This window comes from Saimiri boliviensis, chromosome 5 (genome assembly GCF_048565385.1).
Source record: "Saimiri boliviensis isolate mSaiBol1 chromosome 5, mSaiBol1.pri, whole genome shotgun sequence".
NCBI classification, from domain to species: Eukaryota; Metazoa; Chordata; class Mammalia; order Primates; family Cebidae; genus Saimiri; species Saimiri boliviensis.
In genome coordinates this window covers 118,664,608-118,675,543 of record NC_133453.1, presented here as the reverse complement: position 1 = coordinate 118,675,543, position 10,936 = coordinate 118,664,608, and the positions used below count along the sequence as shown (strand labels likewise).

The following is a 10,936-nucleotide window of genomic DNA, read 5'->3' as shown; positions in this document are numbered from 1 at the left end:
ACCAGGCACCAGGTGAAGGGTGGAATCCGAGCATCACAGAGCTGTGTGGATAAAGACGTCTGCTCAGTGAGGGACTTTAAAGGACACTGAAGATGTATTTAAATAAGGAGTGTTCTGTAGAGATAAAGCATCACAGACCAGAGCAGGCACAGACAGACAGACAGCTTCTTCAAAAAGCCCCCTAAGGTGGAAGTGAAAGTTGTGATATTAGGACCACTTGGCTAAGCGGGGTAATGTGGGTTCTGGAGAGCCCTGGAGAGAAGTGGATCCTTCCGTTAGTGCTGATATTTCACACCCATTAGCCTGCCTGGGATGAAGCCCCATTCTTATCAAGGCAGAGAATAAATTCAGAACATTCACAGCTGTCTGCCAGCTTCTGAGGTGGAAGCAAAGATATTGAATCTAGGAGATCTTATCATGACATGTTGGCATGTGCTTGGCATGTGCTCCCCAAGTGGTTTCCTTCCAAATATGCAGCTCACCATGTTGAAGTAATGTTTAAGATGCAAATGTGATGTTATCAAAGTTGGAAAAAAAAGTTTAATCTATTCAACATAGGAAACATCAGTAATTAAACTTTGATATATGCAGGAAAAGAAACAAAAAGATTGTGTGTTTTTAATATATTAGCTTTCCCACCCACCAGAGGAGAGGGCTGCCAACCTCTACCCCAACTAAACTCACTTTCCAACCTTTCTGGCTTGATGTTAGAATAGGGGTTTTCTTCTGGAGATACTCTATTGGATGGTAAAATTAGAAGTTCTCTGGATCTCTGGCATGACACAGAATTGAGAGCATAAAAACTTTCAACTGTCAGAAGGAAGCCCTCCAAAGCAAGTGTGGGTGCTAGCAATGAAGGCCACAGTCTGTGAAAATCCAAGTGAGAGATGCCAAACAAAGGCTCATTCCAAGGCGATAACCATTCCTGAGACAGCATTCTGTCCCAGCCTCAGTGAAGAGCAGCCATACATCATCCAAAACACTCCAGGCTACCTCTCAGGAAAGTGATGGAAGTCACAAAATTCTCAATGAGATGCATACAAATGGGAAAAGCTGTGCCCCAATTATAGGACATTCAGGAAGAGAATGTGATCATGAATTACAAAAGAATCACTTCTAAAAAAAAATTTCAAAACATTAATGACATCTTGATGGTATCTAGTATAGAGAAAAAGGAAACAAAGTTTTTAAAATCATTTCTTCCCTTTATTTGATATTGCTGTTTTGCCCTTTTTTGGACTGATACTAGGAATAAAATTAATTTATATTTATAGATGCTACAGACATCAATTAAAGGTCACTGCTCTTGAGTGAAATTTCTCAGTGAATAAGTATTATCAGCAGAATAAGTGTTTATATCTCTTAAAAGTAATTATATTACAATTCCAAGAGAACAGTTGTAGTAAGTTAGTGCCCATCTATTTTACTTCAAAATATTTAACTGGCTTGGATATAAACTTCAAAATTCATAAAAGATTATCATCATGAAAAAGAGCATATGGATAACCAAAGACTGACATCAATGCCCACAGATAACATCCAAATAGTCTGATTCTATGAAATTTGCAAACAAATATGTACATACATTTAAATTTATTTTGTATAATATTCAATTTAGCAGTACATGTATTGACTCATTTTAATATTTTCAAATTTTAATTAATTGGGATTAGTTTTTCGAGTCAAGTTTTAATGCAAAATAATTTTGTGTAATTACATTATTTGTCAACATCTAATATTGAAGTAATGTTGATACTAGCTTTTGCAGAATGTAAATATGAAAGAGAAAAAGTTCCAGTCTACAGGGAACTTATAATCTAATTTGGGAATATGTGAATTACAGATCAGAGATACAAGCTCCAAATTACAAAAGAAATCATTAAGAAAGGATCAGAAACATGCTGAAAACCCAGTCTTAATAGTGAGAGGCAAGTGTCTGAGCTACCATAAAGCAAAAAAATTAAAAAATTAAAAATTAAAAAAAAATTATTATGAGAAGCATTTATCAGCATTAATTTATAAAGTGAAAATATATAACCGAGGAGAAATAAACATTAATGAGGAAAGGGAAATTGGACTTTATTGATTAACAAACTAAGGAAATAGGTAACTAACCATGCGTATATATGTTTGGAATCAATCTATATAGAGTTTGAATCAATAGTCATCAATAACGTAGACTTATTTAATACAATGAAAGGCGCATTCTAACTAATTAAAGATTTGGGCTGATAAAAATGTGCTATTTATACCTTACATTATTAACAACTTTCACAGAATCATAACCACAAATAATATTTAACAAAAAAGCACTCTTACCTGCCGGGGTGTGGCGAGTGTCCCACCGCTCTGCACTCCCGAGGACTTGTGTCATCTGCCGTAGGCGGGAAATGCTGTTGCTCGATTGCAACCCCGAGGTGGATGGTCTTAAGCATTTGCTAGAGAAAGGTGCCTCGGTCAACACACCCCCGGATCCCTGTAAGCAGTCGCCTGTCCACTTGGCCGCAGGAGGCGGCCTTGCTTGCTTTCTCCTCTGGCAGCTGCAAACGGGCGCTGACCTCAACCAGCAGGTAACTAGGATGTTTTAGGAGAAGCTCCACTACACAAGGCAGCAAAGGTTGGAAGCCTGGAGTGCCTTAGCCTGCTTGTGGCCAGTGATGCCCAAATTGATTTATGTAATAAGAATGGGCAAACAGCTGAAGATCTCGCTTGGTCGTGTGGATTTCCTGAATGTGCCAAGTTTCTTACAACAATTAAATGTACGCAGACAAGAAAATCAAGTGAACACTCTGATAGGGATGACTGTGTTCCTGTGCTCAGACAGAAAAGAGGTTTTGGAAGTGTAGAAAATATCGGTGGGAAAAGGAAGTGTCGATGTCACGTGGGTTATGAAGAAGTCTGAAGAAACGCCTTCATTTCATGCAGATGTGTAAGCTCCAGCTTTTGGCTTACCATATGTGTCTAAACTTCTTCTGAGAAGGAGGAAATCCTTTCTTCCAAGTGAAGATCCATTTAAGAACACATGTATTTACATGCCTATAATATGCTGGTTGTGTATGCTTTGTCTTTTAAGTTATTAAAGGGATGTCTGAAAAAAACGAGAGAGATCCAAGATGGCTGATCACTAACAGCTCGAGATTGTAGCTCCCACTGAAAGCGCAAAGAATGAGAGGACGCCACACCTTCACATGAATTCTTGTTGCTCACGCACCAGGAGATTCCCAGCGGAGGGGCCCCACGGGTCGCCAGCGCGACTCTTGTGACCGGCGAGGCAGTTTTGCCGGCGCCTTGGAGCGACGGTTCTTGGTGCAGAGTCGGGAAAAGTACCATCAATCTTAACGCCGCTGATTTGGTCGATGCAGTGGGTTGCTCAGATTTCGGCGCTGAGAATCAGTAAGTTGGACGTCCACTCAGAAACCTAATTACAAAGACGGTGAATTCAAAGACCACAGATGGATAAATTTATAACGAAGGGAGGAAAACGGCCAAAAAAGGCTGAGAATGCCCAAGATCAGAACGCCTCTCCCTCAGCGGGGGATCACAGTTCCTCATCAGCAACGGAACAAGGCTTGATGGAGAACGAGTGTGTTCCAGTTACAGAAGCAGGCTTCAAAATGTGGATAATGAGAAACTTCTGTGAATTAAAAGAACTTGTTTTAACCCAATCTAAAGCAACTAAGAACTTTGAAAAAAGACTTGACGAAATGTTAATAAGAATACACAATTTAGAGAGGAATATAAGTGAATTGATGGAGCTGAAAAACACAATAGGAGAACTTCGTGAAGTATGCACAAGTTTTAACAGCCGAATTGATCAAGCAGAAGAAAGGATATCAGAGGTCGAAGACCAACTCAATGAAATAAAACAAGAAGACAAGATTAGAGGAAAAAGGATAAAAAGGAACGAGCAAAGTCTCCAAGAAATATGGGACTATGTGAAAAGGCCTAATCTACGCTTGATAGGTGTACCTGAATGTGACAAAGAGAATGAATCCAAGCTGGAAAATACGCTTCAGGACATTATTCAGGAAAATTTTCCCAGCCTAGTAAGGCAGGATAATATTCAACTCCAGGTAATACAGCGAACACCACAGAGATATTCCTCAAGAAGAGCAACTCCAAGGCACATAATCGTCAGATTCACCAGGGTCGAAATGAAGGAGAAAATACTAAGGGCAGCCAGAGAGAAAGGTCAGGTTACCCACAAAGGGAAGCCTATCAGACTTACAGCAGATCTCTCAGCAGAAACCCTACAAGCCAGAAGAGAGTGGGGGCCAATATTCAACATCCTTAAAGAAAAGAACTTTCAACCCAGAATTTCACATCCAGCCAAACTAAGCTTCACAAGTGAAGGAAAAATAAAGTTTTTTGTGAATAAGCAAGCACTCAGAGATTTCATCACCACCAGGCCTGCTTTACAAGAGCTTCTGAAAGAACCACTACACATATGAAAGGAACAAACAGTATCAGCCTTTCTAAAAAAATTATCAAAAAGAGCATCAATATAATGAAGAATTTACATCAACTAATGGACAAAATAGCCAGCTAATGGCAGTATTAAACTCACATATATTATTATTAATTCTAAATTTAAATTGACTAAATCCCCCAATCCAAAGACAGGCAATTTGAATAAAAAACTAAAACCCATCAGTATGCTGCATCCAGATCCATCTCACATTCAAGGATACACAAAGACTCCAAACAAGGGATGGAGAAAGATTTACCAACCAAACAGAGAGCTAAAATAAATAAATAAAAAGCAGAAGTTACAATTAAGCAACAAAGATCAAAAGAAGCAAAGAAGGACATTATATAATGATAAAAGGATCAATGCAACAACAAGAAGAGCTAAAGATCCTAAATATATACGCACCCAATACAGGAATACGCAGACATACAAGACTTATAAAGAGACTTAGACTCCCACATAATAATAGTGGGAGACTTCAACATTAATATTAGACAGATCAATGAGACAGAAAATTAACAACGATATTCAGGATTTGAACTCAGATCTGGAACAAGTAAATGTAATTAACATTTATAGAACTCTCCACTTCAAATATACAAAATATACACTCTTATCAGTACCACATCATATCAACTTAGAAGTTTAAAAGAAATGTTGGTTGGCTCCTTGTTTGCTATTCTCTTCCCTCATTTTCTTTCATGTCTCCATTATTAAGGACAATTATAGGCATACCCATATTTAGACTGCATTCTAGCCCGGGCAATAAAGCAATACCCCCATCCTCTCTCCCTCTTCCTCTTTCTCTTTCTTCCTCTTCTTAAAAAAAAAAAAGAAAGAAAAAGAAAAAGAAAAATAAATGCATGAGGTAAAAAAAAAAAAAAGAAAAAAAGAAAAAGTAAGCCCTTCATGTTTTGTAAAACACATTTGCAAGCATCATCTCATTTTATCCCAGTGGAAGCCCTGTGAAATAGGCAAGGTTTGGACAACTTTCTTCATTTTATAGATGAGGAAATAAAGGCTTAGGGTGGCCCTCTGAATAATTAAATGGAAAAGCAACATTTGATACCTACCAGGACTTCTGATTCCTAGTTCAGACCCCTTTTCCCTCTCCAAAGAACATCATTCAATAGCTTGTGCTCTTGAGAGTTTTCATTGTTGGGGACACTTAGAAAAATTTAGATTTCTTCCTCTTCATTCATTCTCTCACCTTGATAAAAAAAAGAAAAAAAAAAAAAAAAAGACCTTATCATGTCCCAGCCAGTGTTCTCTTAATTCCTTCTAAAAAAAAAAAAAAAAAAAAAATATATATATATATATATATATATATTTAACAAAAAAGTATCTGAGTATATTTTATAATCTTTGAATGAACTCAGTTCCTTAAAGTCATTGTTACAAACACCAGTGGTGTTAATCTTTCTCAATGCTTTCATATGAACACAGTATTTGACAGCCGTATACATTGGTGAAGATGTGGGTTAGAAAAGTAATCAGGAATGATGAATAACAGATAATTTTGTGTGGTATTATTATATGTTTTTCCCCTATTACAGTTTTATTTTCTGAGTTGGAAAGTATTTTAACTTTTATTTTATATTTGGGGATACATGCTCAGGTTTGTTACACAGGGAAGCTCATCTCGTGGGAGTTTGTTGTACAGACTATTTTGTCACCAAGGTATTAAGCCTAGTACTGCCCAATAGATATTTTTTCTGTGCAGCTCCTTCCTGCAACCTTGAAGGAGACCTCAGTGTCTGTTGTTACTTTCTTGGTGTTCGTTAGTACTCATCTGTTAGCTCCCACTTATAAGAGAACATGCAGTATTTGGTTTTCTGTTCCTGTGTTAGTTTGCTAAAGGTAATGGCCTCCAGATTTACTTATGTTCCTACAAAAAACATAATCTCATTTTTTTTATGGCTACACAGTATTCTATGGTACCTATATACCACATTTTCTTTATCCAATCTGTCACTTTATCCAATCTAGCATTTAGGTTGATTCTGTCATTGCTATTTTGAATAGTGCTGCAGTGAACATTCCTGTGCATGTGTCTCTATGGAAAAGCTACCTACTATCCTCAGTAATGGGAATACTGGGTCAAATGGTAGTTCTGTTTTTAGTTCTTTAGAGAGAAGCCATGCTGCTTTCCACAAAGGTTGAATTAATTTACACTTCCAAAACAGTGTATACATGTTCCCTTTTCACCACAACCTCATCACCATTTGTTATTTTTTTACTTTTTAATAATAGCCATTCTGACAGATGTGAGATGGTATCTCATTATGGTTCTGATTTGCATTTCTCTAATGATCCGTGATATTAAGGTTTATAAAATATGCTTATTGGCCACATGTATTTTTTGAAAAGTATCTGTTCATGTTATTTTTTGAGACAATCTTTCTCTGTCACCCAAGCTGGAGTGCAGAGGTGCGATCTCAGCTCACTGCAGCCTCCCAAGCTTAAGTGATCCTCCCACCTCAGCCTCCTGAGTATAGCTGGGACTACAGGTGTGCACCACCACACCCAGGTAATTTTTTGTATTTTTGGTAGAGATGAGATTTTACCACGTTGCCGAGGCTGGTCTTGAACTCCTCAGCTCAAGCAATCTGCCTGCCTCAGCCTCCCAAAATGTATTGTATTCTTGATTTGCTCTTGGCTAGTGATTTTTGCACATTGATTATGTATCCTGAGACTTTGCTGAAGTTCTTTATGAGCTGAAAGAACTTTTGTGCTGAGACAATGGGGTTTTCTAGATATAACATCATCTGATCTGCAAATAGGGATAGTCTGACTTTTTCTATTTGGACACCCTTTAAATTACTTTCTCTTGCCCAATTGCCCTGGCCAGGATTTCCAATTCTATGTTGAATAGAAGTGGTGAGAGAAGGCATCCTTATTTTGTGCTGGCTTTCAAGGGGAATGCTTTCAGCTTTTGCCTATTCAGTGTGGTATTGGTTGTGGGTTTGTCATAGATGCCTTGTATTATTTTGACATACATCCCTTCAATACTTAGTTTATTGAGAATTTTTAACATAAAGGGATGTGAAATATTTTCAAAAGTCTTTTCTGTATTTATTGAGATAATTATGTGATTTTTTTTCTTTAACTCTGTTTATGTAGTGAATCACACTTAATGATTTGAGTATGTTGAACCAACCATGCATGCCATGGATAAGGCCTACTTGATCATGATTGGTAAGCCTTTTGAGGTGCTTGGTCTACTATCATTTTGTTGAGGATTTTTGCATCAGTGTTCATCAAGGATATTGACCTGAAGTTTTCCTTTTTTATTGCATCTCTACCAGGTTTTGATATCAGGATGGTGCTGGCCTCATGGAATGATTTGAGGAGTCCCTCTTTTTCATGTTTTTGGCATGGTTTCAGCAGAAATACTGCCAGCTCTTCTTTGGATATCTGATAGAATTCAGCTATTAATCTGTCTGGTCCTGGGTTGTATTTTGTTTTACTTGTTGTTGTTAGGCTATTTACTACTGTCTCAATTTCAGAGTTCATTATTGGTCTGTTCAGAGATTTGATTTCTTTCTGGTTTAGTATGTGGAGAATGGATGTGTAGAGGAATGTGTTCATTTACTTAAGATTTTCTAGTTTACGTGCATAGAGGTGTTAGTAATATCCCCTAATTATTGTTTGTATTTCTGTGGGGTTAGTGGTAATATCCTCCTTTGTCATCTGATTATGTTTATTTAAATTGTCTCTTTTTTATTCTTTATTAGTCTAGCTGGAGGTCTATCTATTTGATTAGTTTTTTTTCAAAAACCAGCTACTGGATTTGTTGATGTTTTGAATGGTTTTTGTGTCTCTATCGCCTTCAGTTCAGCTCTAATTTTGATTATTTCTTGTCATCTCCTAACTTTGGAATTGGTTTGCTCTTGGTTCTCAGGTTCTTCTAGTTGTGATGTCAGGTTGTTAATTTGAGATCTTTCTAACTTTTTATGTGGGCATTTAGCGCTATGCATTTCCTTCTTAACACTGCCTTAGCTATGTCCTAGAGATTCTGGTATGTTGTATCTTTGTTCTCATTAGTTTTAAAGAACTTTTTGATTTCTGTCTCAATTTTATTATTTACCCAACACTCATTCAGGAACAGAGTTATTCAATTTCAATGTAACTGTATGGTTTTGAGTACATTTCTTAGTCTTGATTTCTAATTTGTGTTGCGTTTTGAGAGATGATTTGTTAGGATCTCAGTTTCATGTATTTTCTAAGGAGAGTGTTTTACTTCAGATTGTTACCAATGTTAGAGTATGCGCCATGTAACAATGAAAAGAGTGTATATTCTGTTGGTTTGTGGTGAAGAGTTTTGTCATGGGCACCCGGCCTGAATGCTGTCATGTGGCCTACACAGACTAAAAATACAAAAATTAGCCAGGTGTGGTGGCACACACCTGTAGTCCCAGCTACTTGGGAGGCTGAGGCTGAGTGTATTTAACAAATTTTTCATTTAATGTGTAGCTTGTGCAGTTGGAAGAGCTTAATAGTTTGTCAATAGCTGACTAAAACTTGGATTCAACAGTGGCCTACACTTAATGAACCTGAAATCCCTGGACTTTCCAGCATTAAGTAAGGAAAGCGATCTAAAGGCTTTCCCTTCTTTGTATTATAGTTCAAAAAAAGTATGAGGGCATAACTTCTTCAATGATGTAGTTCAACATTCTTCAAGGCTACATCTTTGCATCACCTGGCATTGTCTTGTCTCTACACAATGGGACATAACATAACAGCTGAAAGTTTATCCCTGTCAACATCGGGGGATGTCGAACATGTGCCACACCATCATAAACTTCTTGGACTGGAGTCTTTCTTATCCTAGGCCAGTACCAAAATATTAATACTTTCCTCAAGTTCCATCTTCTAAACACAGGTTGACAGTTAGAATTGTTTATTCTTGACCAGAATTGTTTATTCTTAACCCCTTTCTCATCCAAACATCTTCATGACAGTGATTGCATGCTTTCTGGTATGATTAAAATTATTTTAGCATTTAAGTATCCTTTTATTCCTAATTCATTTTCTGACATTCTGATTTAGTTGAGCTAAATGAACACAAAACTTGTTTTCATGCAGACCTGATTTCAAATTTCACCTACGCATTTTTGATCTGAATCATTTAGAGCAAGTTACTCAAACTCACTGAGTCTCGGTTTTCACATTTCTAAGTAAAAGTAACAATGCTTACTCATTATATTGCTTACAGTAAAGAATGGAGTAAAATAACGATGAACAATGTATTATATTGCATTTGTCTCACAGAATGCTAATTCCATTTACCTTTTAAACTAATATTTTTTTAGCCAAGCACAGGTCTCATGCCTGTAATCCCAGCACTTTGGGAAGCCGAGGTGGGTGGATTACCTAAGGTCAGGATTTTGAAACCAGCCTGAACAACATGGTGAAACCCTCTCTCTACTGAAGAATACAAAAATTAGCCTGGTGTGGTGGTGGGTACCTGTAACCCCAGCTACTCAGGAGGCCGAAGCAGGAGAGTTACTCGAACAAGGGAGGCAGAAGCATGCAGTGAGCAGAGCTCATGCCCTTGCAATCCAGCCTGAATGACAGAGAGCGACTCCATCTCAAATACACATACATATATGTATATATATGTGTGTATATATATATGTGTATATATGTGTGTGTGTGCATATATATATATATATATATATATACATATGTATGTATATTTGTTTCAACAAAGAAAATAGGTTTAATTGGCTCATGGTTCTACATGGTGTGTGAGACACCCTATGCTAGCATCTGCTTGGCTTCTGAAGAAGTCTCAGAAAACTTACAATCATGACAGAAAGTAAAAAGGGAACCAGAAATTCACATGGCCAGAACAGGAGGAAGACAGAGACAGGAGAGGTGCTAGTCACTTTTAAACAATTGAATCCTATGAAAACTCTATCACAACACCAGCACCAAGATGGTGCTAAACCATTAATAAAGGACCACCTCCATGATCCAGTCACCTCCCACAGGCCCAACCTCCAACATTGGGAATTACAATTCAACATGAGATTTTATGGAGGAACACAGATCCAAACCATATCATTCTGCCCTGATCCCTCCCAAATCTCATGTTCTTTTCACTTTTCACAATACAATCATGCCTTCTCAACAGACTCCTAAAGTCTTAACTCTTCCATTATTACTCAAAAGTCCAAAGTCTCATCTGAGACAAGGCAAGTGGCTTCCACCTAAAAGCCTGCAAAATTTAAAAAAAAAAAAGTCAGTTATTTCCAAGATACAATGGGAATATAGGCATTGAATAAATACTCTTAATCCAAAATAAAGCAATTGGCCAAAAGAAAGGAACTACAGGCCCCATGCAAATCTAAAACCCAGCAGGGGAGTCATTAAATATGAAAGCTCCAAAATAATCTCCTTTCACTCCATGTCCCACATCCAGGGCACATTGATGCCATAGGTGGGCTCTCAAGGTTT

The 10,936-nt window shown here is 37.4% G+C and overlaps 1 long non-coding RNA gene and 1 pseudogene across 1 annotated transcript in view; one reads left to right on the top strand and one right to left on the bottom strand.

Annotated features, from left to right (window-relative positions):
* The first annotated feature begins 2,320 nt into the window (after nt 1-2,320).
* LOC101044292 (ankyrin repeat domain-containing protein 37 pseudogene) lies at nt 2,321-3,098 on the top strand (annotated as a pseudogene).
* Nucleotides 3,099-4,612: 1,514 nt separating this feature from the next.
* The window catches only part of LOC141584636 (uncharacterized), a 553,476-nt gene continuing 547,152 nt past the window's right edge, over nt 4,613-10,936 (bottom strand). The window contains exon 9 of the long non-coding RNA XR_012517799.1: nt 4,613-5,681. This is a non-coding gene — a long non-coding RNA (uncharacterized LOC141584636). The remainder of the gene's footprint in view (nt 5,682-10,936) is intronic.